General features: G+C 41.4%; 1 protein-coding gene and 1 pseudogene across 4 annotated transcripts in view; one reads left to right on the top strand and one right to left on the bottom strand.

Moving 5' to 3' along the window:
- Window positions 1-14,883, top strand: part of GVQW3 (GVQW motif containing 3) — an 82,612-nt gene that overhangs the window by 57,839 nt on the left and 9,890 nt on the right. The window contains exon 3 of one of the 4 annotated variants that reach the window (XR_013156730.1): window positions 13,303-13,648. The exons of the other annotated variants lie outside the window; for them this stretch is intronic. The gene's annotated coding sequence lies outside the window, so the exon portion shown is untranslated. Of the gene's footprint in view, window positions 1-13,302; window positions 13,649-14,883 lie in introns of those variants that run through there. 4 annotated transcript variants of the gene reach the window in all.
- On the bottom strand, window positions 6,570-6,989 carry LOC143643454 (TATA box-binding protein-like 1 pseudogene; annotated as a pseudogene).

The following is a 14,883-nucleotide window of genomic DNA, read 5'->3' as shown; positions in this document are numbered from 1 at the left end:
TCCACCAATCTTATTGATTTTCTCATAGACCCAACTTCTGGTTTTATTGATTTTCTCAATTGTTTTCATGTTCTCAATTTCATTTATTTCTGTTCTAATCTTTGTTATTTCTTTCCTTTTGCTTGCTTTGGGGTTAGTTTGTTGCTCTTTCTCCAGTTCTTCCAAGTGGACAGTTAATTCCTGTATTTTTGCCTTTTCTTCTCTTTTAATATAGGCATTTAGGGCAACAAATTTCCCTCTTAGCCCTGCCTTTGCTGCATCCCATATGTTTTGATATGTTGTATTTTAATTTTCATTTGCCTCGAGATATTTACTGATTTCTCTTGTAATTTTTTCCTTGACCCACTGGTTGTTTAAGAGTGTGTTGTTGAGCCTCCACATACTTGTGAATTTTCTGGCGCTTTGCCTTTATTGATTTCCAACTTCATTCCCTTATGATCTGAGAAAGTGTTTCATATGATTTCAATCTTTTTAAATTTGTTGAGACACTCTTTGTGACCCAGAATATGGTCTATCCTTGAGAATGATCCATAAGCACTTGAGAACAAGGTGTATCCTGCTGTTGTGGGGTGTAATGTCCTATAAATGTCTGTTAAGTCTAGGTCATTTATTATAATATTCAAATTCTCTGTTTCTTTATTGATCCTCTGTCTAGATGTTCTGTCCATTGATGACAGTAGGGAATTGAAGTCTCCAACTATTATGGTAGATGTGTCTATTTCCCTTTTCAGTGTTTGCAGTGTTTGCCTCATGTATTTTGGGGCATTCTGGTTCGGTACATAAATATTTATGATTGTTATGTCTTCCCATTGAATTGTTCCTTTTATTAGTAGATACTATCCTTCTTTGTCTCTTTTAACTGTTTTACATTTGATGTCTAATTTGTTGGATATTAGTATAGCTACTCCTGCTCTTTTCTGATTGTTATTTGCATGAAATATCTTTTCCCAACCTTATGCTTTCAACCTATGTTTATCTTTGGGTCTAATATGTGTTTACTGTAGACAGCATATAGAAGGATCCTGTTTTTTAATCCATTCTGCCAGTCTGTGTCTTTTGATTGGGGATTTCAATCCATTAACATTTAGTGTTATTACTGTTTGGGTAGTACTTTCCTCTACCATTTTGCCTTTTGTATTTTATATGTCATATCTAATTTTCCTTCTTTCTACACTCTTCTCCACACTTCTCTCTTCTGTCTTTTCATATCTGTCTCTAGTGCTCCCTTTAGTATTTCTTGCAGAGCTGGTCTCTTGGTCACAAATTCTCCCAGTGACTTTTTGTCTCAAAATGTTTTAATTTCTCCCTCATTTTTGAAGGACAGTTTTGCTGGATATAGAAGTCTTGGTTGGCAGTCTTTCTCTTTTATTAATTTAAATATATCATCCCACTGTCTTCTCGCCTCCATGTTTTCTGTTGAAAAATCTACACATAGTCTTATTGGGTTTCCCTTGTATGTGATGGATTGCTTTTCTCTTACTGCTTTCAAGATACTTTCTTTCTTTTTGATCTCTGACATTCTGACTAGTAATTGTCTTGGAGAATGTCTATTTGGATCTATTCTCTTTGGGGTACGCTGCCCTTTTGGATCTGTAATTTTAGGTCTTTCATAAGAGTTGGAAAATTTTCAGTGATAATTTCTTCCATTAGTTTTTTTCCTCCTTTCCCCTTCTCTTCTCCTTCCGGGATACCCACAGCGTGTATATTTGTGCGCTTCATATTATCTTTTAGTTCCCTGAGTCCCTGCTCATATTTTTCCATTTTTTTTCCCTACAGTTTCTGTATCTTGTTGGATTTCTGATGTTCCATCCTCCAGTTCACTAATCCTAACCTCTCTCTCTTAAAATCTACCATTGTAGGTTTCCATTGTTTTTTTCAACTCGTCTACTGTACTTTTCATCCCCATAAGTTCCGTGATTTGTTTTTTTAGACTTTTCATTTCTTCTTTTTGTTCGTTCCTTGCCTTCTTCATATCCTCCCTCAATTCATTGATTTGGTTTTTGATGAGGTTTTCCATGTCTGTTCGTATATTCTGAATTATTTGTTTTAGTTCTTGTATCTCATTTGAACTATTGGTTTGTTCCTTTGAGTGGGCCATATCTTCAATTTTACTGGTGTGATTTGTTATTTTTTTGCTGGTGTCTAGACATTTAATTACCTTAATTAGTTTATTCTGGAGATTGCTTTCACTTCTCTTACCTAGGGTTTTCTTGTTGGATGAATTTGTTGTCTATCTGTTCCTTGACCTTCAGTTCAGCTTTTTCTGGACCTCCAGCTTAGGTTTTGTTTAACAGAGGATAATTTTTCAGTTCTTGTTTTCTTGTTTCTTGCCCTGCTTGTATGGTGCCTTTTCCCTCCCCACCCTTACTTAGGAGGGTCTATGTAGGTATTATAGACTCCAGCCAGGTTTTCCCGGGCTAAACTGGCCTCCTATCAGGGGGAAGGAGTCACCTGCATCAGTTTTCCCTGAGGGTGAGGCCCAGCAGGTTAAAAGAATTTCCTGTGAAGTCTCTGGGCTCTGTTTTACTTATCCTGCCCAGTATGTGGTGCGTCTGCCTGCGGGTCACACCAAGAAAAGATGTTGCAGCACTTTTAACTTTGGAAGACTCTCCCTGCTGGGGGTGTGGTGGAGATGGAGGAGAGGTTGTAGGCTGGTTTTAATGGCTTCAAATTGCCAAGCCCTGTGATCTGAATTCCTTGAGGGAGAGATTACACCTGAGCTGGGCTTCCCCCTCCCCTGGGGAAGGCGTAGGTGTGAGACAGCCCTGAAAGCAGCCCGTTTCTGCCTATGCCTGGGGCAGTTGCAGCCTGAGAAGTCCCACCGCTGAATCCAGAGACTGCCAAGTCTCCGTAGAAACACAGACACTAAAACCTCCATTTCCTCCCCTTTCCTCTTTTTCCGTGAGCCCAATGAGTGACCTCCGCCTTGAGCAGGTTTAGAGTCTCTTTCCTTTTTTGTGGGGGAGGTGTGCCAGGCGCCGCGGCTTAGGCAACTCACGGTTTGGGGGAGGCTTGCAGCCGGTCCAGCTGGTCCAGACTAGGGTACGGTGTGTGTCCAGTTACTGATGTCGCTCCGGGAGCTGTTCTGTACTATTTCTGGTTATTTAGTAGTTGTTCTCTGGAATGGCTTTTAAAAAGCGGAATTTAATAAGTTGCTAATTTACAGTTCTAAGGCTGAGAAAATATCTCAATTAAAGCAAGTCTATAAAAATATCCAAATTAAGGCATCAACAAGAAGTTACCTTCACTCAAGAAAGGCTGATGAAGTTCAGGGTTTCTCACTCAACTGGAAAGGTACATGGCAAACATGGGGATGTCTTCTCACTTCCTCTTCAGGCCTCTTGCTTCATGAAGCTCCCCCAGGGGCATTCTCCTTCATCTCCAAAGTTCGTTGGCTGATGGACTCTGTAGTTCTCATGTCTTTGCTGTTCTCATCATTCTCAAGCTTTCTCCAACACACTCCTCTTTTAAAGGATTCCAGAAAAGTAATCAAGACCCAACTGGAATGAGTGGAGTCACATCCCCTCTACTCCAAAATTAATACTCACAATTGGGTGAGTCACATCTGTGCGGAGAAAACCTAATCAAGTTTCCAACCTATAGTACTGAATAGGGATTAGAAGAAACAGTTGCTCCCACAAGATTGATTAGGATTAAAACATGGCTTTTCTAGGGTACATAAATCCTTTCAATCTGGCACAAACCAGAATATATTTTAGTTGTCCTACTGGAGGTTTTCAGTATAATCAACTTGAAACCTCTGAAATGGGCTGAAGCCTGGTTCCCTTTCCCCTTGCATCTGTTTCCTTAGAACATTTTAATTGACCTTTTGGCAAATTATGCATCGTTCACATATTTGTTTAGCTATGGTGTAGAGGCCCACACCCCAAAGTGTTTAAGATCCAGATCACACATGGCCTGTACTCCCCAGTGACTTTCCTGATATAAGACTGCTAATATTTCCATCATTACTTGCTTATTCAACATCTGTCTGCCATCCTAGTTCCGCTGGCTATCTAGGTTTGTTCCCAATTGTTCTAGTGCCTTTACTTCCTTCTGAGAGAATACAGGGACCTCAAATTCTCTGAGAATAGAGGGTATTAAGAGCATTAACCTGATGGGGGACAAAGGGAAGCTTCCTTAGGCTTTTCCTCTGCCAACCTGTTGCCCTTTGCCTCAAAGGGATGGCCTTCCTGGTGTCCATTTATGTACACCACCAATATTTCCCATCATAAGAGTAGATTAGTATTGTTTTTTCAGTTCCCCATGGACCACTTCCTTTCCCTTGCTGTTAATTAATCCCCTTTCTTCCCAAATTTTTCCAAAGGTGTGGGCCACCCCAAAGGCATACTTAGAGTCAGTGTAGACTGTACTATCTTTTCCTTCTAATAATTTGAGGGCTTGGTTTAATGCATAAAATTCACAGGTTTGAGCTGACCAATCATTGGGCAATCGACTAGCTTCTCTTACTTCACAAGTTAGCCTGTCCACAACTACATAACCATTGTGCCTCTTTCCCTCTAGGATCCATCTATGAACAATTTTTCCACTGAATGTAAGGGGAAATCCCCTCGGTCAAGCTGAACTCAGATTTGATAGTCAATTAAGTCCCAACAGTCATGTTCAAGAGCTTCTGCTTGGTAGACCTTTTCCAAAGAAAAGAGGCCAGGTTTAAGCTATTGTCTGTGGTTAAGACCAAGTCATTCTTTTCCATTAACATTGTCTCATACTTCAGGATTTGGGAACCAGTCAGTCATCTCTCTGCCCTTTTGGATAAAATGGTCCAGATCTGATGAGGGGTGCTGACCACTAATGCCCCTCCCAAGGTCAGTTTCCTACTTTCTTCTACTAGGAAAGCAGATGCCACAACAGCCTGTACATACCAGGGCCATCTTCTGGAGACAGGGTCCAAAATTTTAGAAAGGAAGGTCTCCTTTGCTTGCCCCAGGTTTGGGTTAGTACCCCTAAGGCTGTTCCTTAGTACCCCCAAGTCTGTTCCACTGCAACAAATAGATAGAAAGTCTTCTCGAGGAAGGGAAGGGCTAGAATAGGAGCTTGTACTAGTGCCAGTTTGAGCCTTTCTAAGGCTCCTACTTCCCCCCTTCCATTCTAATTCATCAGGCTCTTCCTCTAGCAGTTTTTGGTATAGTCCTTTAGTTTAAGAGGCATAAGAATCTATTCACAACATATAATACACCACTAATCCTAAGAACTTCCTTAGTTCTCTCTTTGTTCAGGGGAGAGGCAATCCAATTGTGGCCTGAATTCTTCTTCCTTCACTTATAAAGTGACCTAAGTATCTGACTTCCTTTTCCATAAACTGTAATTTACTGTTTGGTACCCTTAGCCCTTGGTCCCCTAGGAAGTTCAACAGGTCCTTTGTAGCCTGGGCAACTGCCTGTCTTTTTCTACCTGATATTAATAGATCATCTACATACTGTAAAAGGGTAATTCCAGATGGGATCAAAAGTGTTTCTAACACTCTTTCCAATTCCTGCCCAAAGGGATTGGGGGACTCTTGAAGCCCTGGGGTAGAATGTCCACTTATATTGCTGCCTCCTTCCAGTGAAGGAATTTTTCCATTCAAAGGTGAACAAGTATCTACTCTCTGGATCAAGAGGGCAGGACCAAAAGGCATCCTTCAGATCTACTACAGTGAACCATTTATGATGGTAGGGTATCCTACTAAGGAGAGTATAACGGTTAGGGACCACAGGATGTCTGACTTGCACAACTTAGCTGATGGCCCTTAGGTCTTGTACCATCCTCCAACTGCCATCTGCTTTCTGGACAGGTAGAATGGAAGTATTGAAAGGAGACATTCAGGTTTCTAAGAGCCCATCTTGAAGGAGACCTTCAATGATGGCCTGAAGTCCTTGTCTCCCCTTCAATGGGATGGGATACTGTTTTTGACAAACCACCTCCCCTTCCTTTTTCATTTTAATTTTAATAGGGGGACCTGCAACCCCACCCCCACCCTCCCAACCTCTGTTTCCCTCACTCACCCATTGTTTTTCTTGGATGTTCTTTTCATCTTCTTTGGTAAGCAAGGCTAAGACAACTTCTATTTGGCTATCCTTTACCTCCAGGTCCAGTCCCATATTCAGTATACAAAAATGTAAAAGACTATCTACAAATAAAATGTGTTAGCTCAAACTGGAAAAAAAAATTGACAATGACAACAACGAAACAATTTAAGATAGTACATATCGTGACAGCTCTACTTAGAGGACATGAGAATTACTGCGGAAATAAACAGGATGCCCTTTGTAAAAGCAGCAATGCCATGTCTTGTAAACTTCCTTTTTATATCACTGCAAGGTTTGAAATTAAACCTGAGGGCCTGTGGCTTTTACTGCAAACATTACTGAGTAAGAGAGTCTACTTCTTCCACCACTGTTTGTCCAGTTTCCTTTTCTTTTGAGTCCGGTGTGCAGCAGGATTTAAAAGGTGCTCAGATAGGAATTCTAACCAATGAATGATCAATTATAAAATTTCTTTCCTGTTTTCAAACAAGAATGGATAAGCCTGTTCCACATTAGTAGCAACAGCCTTTACATTGGGCCCTGTTATTGTGACAAAGTTTGTAATGTAGCTCCTAGAGATTTTATTCTATAGCCCACTGCTGGGTGAAGCTCAGGTTCGTAAGTGGCATGAGGTCTATAGTTCTTTGTGAATTCCCACAAACAGATTTCAGATGGCATACTACACACTGCCAAAACATTAACATCTTTAAAATCTGCAAATATTACTCGAAAACCTAGTCTCGGCAGACTGTGGGCTAAACATCTGGCACCAAATTTAGCTGCTTCACTTGTTCCAGTGCAAATAATTTTTCTTGAGGACCACATTGTAGCTGTAATTCTAGGTTTTCTGAGCTTCATTATTACTTTCCCAACCTCACGCTTATAAATGACCTTTGCTCCCTTCCCTAAGTTCAAAGCAATCTTCCCTAAGTTCAAATGGCATCTTGTTCTCGCAGACTGCATTTGTAACCAGAATGTTCAATGCAGCATCGCTGTCTGCATTCATTGGGGCAGTTAAATAAAAAAAATCTTAGGCGTGATCACGATGGACACGAAGGATCGGCTGGAGAACAAGGATGTCGCCAAGGAGGGGGCGCTCCGCACTGTCCACCCAGCTGCCGCCGGGGTGGGTTGCTAGGAGCTCCACGGCTCAGCTCTATCTTTCGGGCGATGTTGTTCTGGATCCCAGCGGCAAACTCATCCCTTAAACTGAACTCATACCGTTTCAACAACTATGTTTTCATTTCTGGAAATTCTATATGATTCTTTTTCAAATCGCCCCAACCCGCCCCCCTCTCCCCCCATATTATTCTGTTCCTTTATTATGGCTTCTACTCCTCTTCTCTCTCTATTTTAATCTCTATTTCATAGCCTCTTTCAGATAGTTCTTTTATTTACTCCCTTTTCTCTAATTTGCTGACTCCCTATTTTGGTCATTTCATGCGGTCTGTCATTTTTTGCAAGCATCCTCATCAGTGATTATTTTTCTAAAGGATTCCAAAAGCCCTGAATTGTTAAAGCATCCCTATAGGGCTATTTTGAATTTGCTTCAGGCTTAACCTAAGAATTTTAATGGCCTGGACCAGATTTTATGTCAATTTCTCTCAGTGGGGTGCCTGCACATACAGGTAGAGTAAGCCCAAAGCCTACATCAGCATGTGAAAGGGATTGGGGTTTCCATTTCTCATGAGTGCCATTGGTTTCTCCACCCCAAGCTCTGCAGACATCAGACTTCCCTGTGACTTCTGACCCAGGGTAAAGTTTTTCCAGTCCCTTTTTTTCATGGAAGGGACAGTGTTTCTAGACCCAGGATTTTGTGCATCTTCCTCACCTGGCTGGGACTGAAGCCCCATCTCCTTCTCCTTGGTGTCCAGTGGGACTCCAGCCCACAGGTCTTAGGACCAGTATCAAAGTCTAAAATCCCCGTGGCGTGCAAAGAAGGTCTACCTTTTTGCCTATCAGTTCAGGTCTAACCAGGCAAAAACAAGGCACTTGAATTCCTTTTTCATTTTTGACAATTAGGGATTTCTCTTTATAGTTTTCAAATTTGTCAATACAAATATAACATTTCTTTTATATTTCATTATTTCCATGTGTCTATAGAAGGAAATGGGATGGGATGGGAGGCCATCAACATCAGTGTGCTGAGCCATGTCTCTGAAATTTTCCAGATCAGAAACAATAGTTCTACGAAGTACGTGTTTCTTATCTCTGTTTTATAGGTAAGGAAACTGAGGCTCAGAAAGGTGGTCTAATTTGCTAAAACCATTCAATTCTAAGAGGGGAAATGGGCTTGTGTTTAGTCTGCTTGTCTTTAAAAGCCCATGCAAGACATCCAGGCATCATACAGGGAGCTCAGTACCTCTGCTTTCATTATATTTTTGGCCTTTATAGAAGTTCATCCCTGGCATTTTGCTGAAACAAATTCTCTGAAAAAGATAACTCCTGCTTCCTAGGTAATGCTGTGGAGAGGAAGGCAGGTAATAGAAATCAAGCAGGGAAAGCCAAGTCCTCTTGAGCCTGAGATCCTGGTGGAAGATTTGCCCAGGAAGATGGGAAAGCTAATGGACATTTCTTCCACCACCCAGAAGTAGCCTTAAGCTTGCTTGTGAGGTGGGCAGTAGAGGGATATGAAAGTTCTGCATGTTGTTTTTGGCCTGCCTCTGGAAGAAAGAGGAGTTCTATGAGTTCTGTTGGGATTTAAGGATATTTCCACAGCTTTTCTCTTCTCTCTTTAGACTGGGAGTGTCTCTTGCCCTTGCAAATAATGAATAGGTGCCCCGCAAAAGCGTGGTGGATGGATGGCTATCAGTTCAGGTCTAACCGTGGTAAAAACAAGGCACTTCAAGTATTTACAATAGAGGGACTTTAATGCGGTTACACAGGTGATGGGATACGAAACAGAATGGCATTCCAGAGGTTAGTGAGGGCAGACCAGTGCCACCCATAAACCAAAGGGGCCAAGGCAGATCATCAGCCCAAGGGCCCGGTTACTCACCAGAAATTTGAACCATAGCAGGCCTGTCAAGGGGAGTGGTTGCTGTGGAGGCCATGTAGCCAGAGATGTCACCTGAGGCAGATAGGGAGGAAAAGAAATGCTCTGGCCTTTCCTTCCCATCCCTCACCTCCAGTTTCCTGCTAGTTCTTCCCATTGGTCAAACTCAGCTAAAAGATATCTTGGAGCCCAGATTCACAGTCACGACGCATCAACCTCCATCTGTTACAGAGCAGAGCAGAGCAGGGCACGGGTGAGAAAAACTGGCCCAGGACTGGTGTGGAAGGAAAGAAGGTAGGAAGAAAGAAAGGAAATGTGGTAGTTAGATTCAGCTGTCAACTTGGCCAGGTGAAGGCACCTAGTTCTGTTGCTGCGGACATGAGCCAATGGCATGTGAACCTCATCTGTTGCTGATTTACATCTGCAATCAGCTAGGAGGCATGCTTGCTGCAGGGAATGACGTTTGACTTAATTGGCTGGTGCTTAAATGAGAGAGTTCAATGTAGCACAGCCCAAGCAGCTCAGCATACCTCATCTCAGCCCTTGCAGCTCAGCCCAGGCCTTTGGCGATGCAGCAAGAAATCACCCCGGGGAAAGTTGTTGGAACCCAGAGGCCTGGAGAGAAGGCCAACAAAGACTATCCTGTGCCTTTCCACATAAGAAAGACCCTCAGTTGAAAGTTAGCTGCCTTTCCTCTGAAGAACTATACATTAAGTAACTCAATCCCCTTTTATCAAAAGCCAATCCGTCTCTGGTGTGTTCTATTCCGGCAGCTAGCAAACTAGAACAGGAAAGGAGGGAGGAAAGGTGAAGACAAGCTTATATGCAACATATAAGCATTCCAAAATGCTTCTTAAACATCCTTTTGCATTGAAGGGGAGAACTTTAGGATAAAAAGTTGCCTTCCTTGCACAGTTGGGAGCATCAAATAAAATGGATGTGAAAATCTTTTGAAAATTGTCAAGTACTTCGATGTCATCAAAGGGATGACCATCATTAATATTAGTTCTCTGGATGGAAAAGTTGTATGTGAATATAAGTGTAAATAGCTATCCTTTATTGAACATCTATTATGTATGGCATACTTAATGCATGTGTATTAGAATATTTTTAGCTGCAAGTATTATCGGACAAAGGTGGTGAATTCTTTTGCTCTGTGCACTCAGATGACCAATTCCTAAGATGCTGGGGTTTCAAAGAGAGGAAGAGTATATGTCTAGGCATGAATCAGGAAATCAGATGGTCTATGGAACCCCCAAATCTGTCTCCCTGAACTGCAGTAATTCTGATAGTTTTTCAATATTAAAAGACGGGTAGGTTTTAGAATAATGAGCACAATGTTCCCAGAAGATACAATTAGAATTGTATCTAATTACTGAGCATGGCAGATTGATTATATGCTTAGTCACAGAAGGTATGTAAGAAAATGGTGGGCTTCATATGACGATGGGTGTGATTTTTAGAATTATAATGAGGTATAGGTGATTTACAAATTAAAGTCTAAGCTATTGCCCATGTCAGGCAGGCCCATTTTGGTTAGATCCAGCTTCAGTTATCAAGATAACTTTGGACTTGGGGTGGGTTAATTTTGGGTGGTCCCAAGACCCTTCATTAATAAACATTAGGGGCAGTCTTTGTGATCTCAAGGCTCCAAAGTCAAAAAACGGGATAAAATGGGTACAGGTGAGGGTCAGTCACAATGTTTTTACAATCACAAGGGCACAAGAAAAAGACTATACAATCATTATCTGAGATCAAGGCAGATGGATTATGGTTCAAAGATTTCAGATGTTTCCCTTTGTCTATCCAATATACCAGAAAGCAAAAAGGAATTTCTGTATAATGGTTTGGCATCCATAATCATCCCTTAAATCCTAATTTCTCGGTTATACAAGTAATGATAACTAACAGTGGATTGAAAAATAGGCCCTTATTTTCTGATAAAACAAGAACTCCAAAGCTGCTCCTTTGGCCTCTTCATCTTGGTGTCAAGTTGGCTGCTACCCGCAACCATCACCACCAGGAAGGCAGAAGGGGTGGGAAGGGGAGGACAGGTCAGAATCAGCAGTCTTGTTTCATCAGGAGAGCAAAAGCTCTCCCAATAACTACCAGCAGTTCTCTATTTACATCTTAGTGGCCAGAACTGATCAGACCTTTCCAGCTTCTGCGGTAGGAGGTAGCAAGGGAGAAATGGCATCTGGGTGGCCAGTCAGCAGGGCTTGGCGCAGAGTAGGCACTCAGTAAATGTTAATTATGTTAGTGACGTCATATGTCCGTATGTCCATGTGTGTTTGTGTGTGGCTATTGCATATTCTCCATTTCTCCTAGCAACCCTGTTAAGCAGGCTCCTCCTTTACAAATGAGTCCTCACAAGGTGATAAAAGGCAGCACCAGGCGCAGATCCAGATCTTTCTGACTAGTCTGGGGTTCTTTCCATTATCGTGTCCTGCCCTGCCCTCCTCCTAGATTGCCTCTCTAAGATCTTAGCCATGTGGAGATCCACAGACCCAGGTGGGAGCCTGCTCTGAAATACGACACCTGTCCCTGAGGCAATGCAGGGAATAATGTGGAAGTCAGGTGAAGAGGTTCCATAATTATGCATGCTAGACTCCACCTGAGCCTAGCCGCTTTGGCATGGTCAAAATAGGGGAGGCTCAGCACTTGCTCTTATGATGCCACTATTACCAGAGCTCCTGAGGAATTCCCCTTTTGCGGTTCACACACACACACACACACACACACACACACACACACACACACAACCCCTCAATTTCATTGCTGTAAAATTACACCATATTTCTTACCCCGAACCCAGTTGGAGTCCTCATCTCATTCACCATGTGTTCCAAATGACTTTTGACTGTTGCCAAAAAATCAAAAATCACCCCAAAGACAGAAATGTATTACAATTTAGATGCAAAATAATCTGTTGTCTGCTTTGTGGAGAGTGCTCAAATAAAAATTAGGGAAATGTTTAAAGCAGGGGCAACCTTAGTCAAATAAATTTACTCTCCCAGGTCAATGTCTCAGAAGGAAATGATTCTGTTTGGTTGTATGATTGCTACATTGGGGGGTATTATGGAACGAGCGCTGGAATTGGTAAAGATACGACTAGGATAAAGCCTAATGATGATAAGTGTATAATGAGATGAGCAAGTTCATACCCTGGTGGACTTGTAAATTGGTCTAACCTTCTCACAACAATTGGACAATGAGCATCAAGCACCTTTAAAAGGTTTAAACCAGTTGGCCATTTCTGAGACTCTTTGGGAATTAGAGATGCAGATAAAGATTTATGGAGACAGCTATTCATTGTAGCATAATTTATAAAATAGTAACAAGAAGGAAATAACCCAAATGTCCCATGACAGGGAAATATTTTGGTAAATATGAGATACTCATTAAGTTAAATAATGCAGCCATTTAAAATTATGTTTTTGAAGAATTGTCAATGATGTTTGAAGATGTTCACAATTGAATAGGTGATAAAATCAGACTATGAAACTACATGCATCATATAGTTCCATTTTTTTTCTATATGCTAAAAAAAGATTCAAGATATACCCAAAATATTAGCAGTGGTATTACCTGGGTGATGAAATTAGCGATGATTTATAAATTTCCTCATTATGTTTTTTTTTGTGTGTGTGTGTGCATGTGTGTGTGTGTGTGTGCATGTGTGTGCATGTGCATGGTCTGGGAATTGAACCCGGATCTCCCACATGAAAGGCGAACATTCTACCACTGTACCACCATTATGCTTTTATATAAATAATTTTTGCAATTATATATAAATATTACTTTTAGATTTAGAAAAAATAAGTACAATAAAATAATTTGAAGAAATGTGGGCAGGTAAGAGTGCTTGCCTGCCATACCCAAGGACCCGGGTTTGATTCCCGGTGCCTGCCCATGTAAAAAAAAAAAAAAAAAAGAAAAGAAGAAATGTGTTATACTGGGAGAAGAGAGATCTGATCCCCAAGGAGCTGATGGTTTAATGGAGGAAATGAGACACATACACAAATAAATTTATTACAAGGTAATAAAGCTTATAATGGAGGCTTTACAAAGTATAGAGAGAAAGATTAGCTCTTCCTGGGAGAGTTGAAGGCTAGTGAAAAGAGATATCATTTGTGTAGGGTCTTGAAGGATGAATAGGAGTTCTCGAAGGCTTTGTAAATTGTTAAGCACTATGTAAGTTAGTCTTTGGCCTTTATTATTACTGTCAAGCCTTACACCATATAAAGCTCTTTTTCTTGTCTCTTTCCCATGCTCTCTAAGACCCAGGATCCCTGGGACAGGAAGCAGCGGCAGTTCAGCAGTCACGCATCAGTGCTCCAGTGAGTGAACTGAGGTGCATCCAACTAAGGAGCAGATCCAGGACCAGAGAACATAAAATTATCTAGGAGCAGGGCCAGAAAGGTACTAGTGGGTAAAAAATGTCCCCTTATTTGCCGTCCTGAGGAAAGGTCAGCTTTGCTTGGGGCCTTCACCCAGAGTTACTGGGCCTTCTCCATCAGGGGGATGATAAAATTTGAGAATGAGCATCACACATCAGTCTGTGATTTATGTTGGCAGGAAATAGTGTGTCACATGTCCCTACAGCCTTCAGACAGGGTGGAGTGGAAAAGAGGGTTGTGAATTAGAGGACCAGAAAGGGTGGCAGAGATGATTTGTTCCCAAGAAATTCTTAGAAGCTCAAGGTTGGAGGGGATTTAAAAGTTATCTGATTTAATTTGGTGCTGCTCTGTTTGTCAGTTCTGTCGCTATAGACCAGTGAAAATTGTCTAAAATTGAGAGTGCTGCTGATTGAACGAGCAAGTGATGCTACTGTAAGACATGGTTTGTTTATTTTGGACTTTATCCATGATGCCCAATAGATGCAAGGAGCTGAAAGGTACAATGACTGAGAAGCAGAGTGGCAAACTATTATATATTTATATGATGGAATATGGTGTGGCTACAAAAAGGAAGGACATTGAGAGGCATTTAATGATCTGAATAAACCTTGGAAACAAGGTATGGTGCAAAATAAGCCAGAAACAAAAGAACAAATATGCTATGGTCTCTTTCAGAAAATATTTAAAAGAAAATTGGAGCCTAGACTGTAAGCCCTTATAACAGCCACACTTACTGAAGTAGTAAGAGTACTTCTAGATTTGAAGTATATGTGTATCAACTGGTATTTCCACGGAACTTTGAGTAACTCTGTGACACCTAAGACCCAGAAATGGAGTGCTACAGCCCTGAAAGTTAGCAGAGCTATATGCATTAACAGTTACAGTAACTAAAAGAGATCAGGCCTCACTTAGTGATAAAAATGAAGCCAATCTAGTTGGGACTAAGGTAAATCAGAATGCAGGGTAATCTGTATTCAGATGACAGTGCATGTCCTCTAGACCTTCACCTACTATATGAGACCAAAGGGATAGAGGTTTATTATGTTAGAACCTAAATTTTCTGTAATGTACAATATAAATCAACCTGTCTGGAAAGCTCATTTAAACAACTCAAACTCCTGAAGTCTAGAACAGTAACGAGGATTTGTAATTCCATATAGCTTAATGTAATTCCAGGATACACCTCAGATTATGGTGGGCTGATGACTGAAAAGGGTCGGTTGAGTCCCTTGAGGGTCTGAAGGGAAAGAAAAAATGGAATTATTAAACTTTCCCATCTGGGACACCCTGGGTACTCTCTCAGCCATTTGGGACTCCCAAGAAAATAGGCCAATGCCTGGGTTTCCTTTTTTGATTTTTGCATGGGCAGGCACTGGGAATTGAACCGGGGACTCTGGCATGGCAGGTGAGATGATGCCACTGAGCATCATCTCACCGCCCAAGCCCTGGATTTTGAAGCTTG

This window comes from Tamandua tetradactyla, chromosome 8, assembly GCF_023851605.1.
Source record: "Tamandua tetradactyla isolate mTamTet1 chromosome 8, mTamTet1.pri, whole genome shotgun sequence".
In the NCBI taxonomy this organism is placed as follows: domain Eukaryota; kingdom Metazoa; phylum Chordata; class Mammalia; order Pilosa; family Myrmecophagidae; genus Tamandua; species Tamandua tetradactyla.
This window is presented reverse-complemented; position numbering and strand designations above follow the sequence as displayed.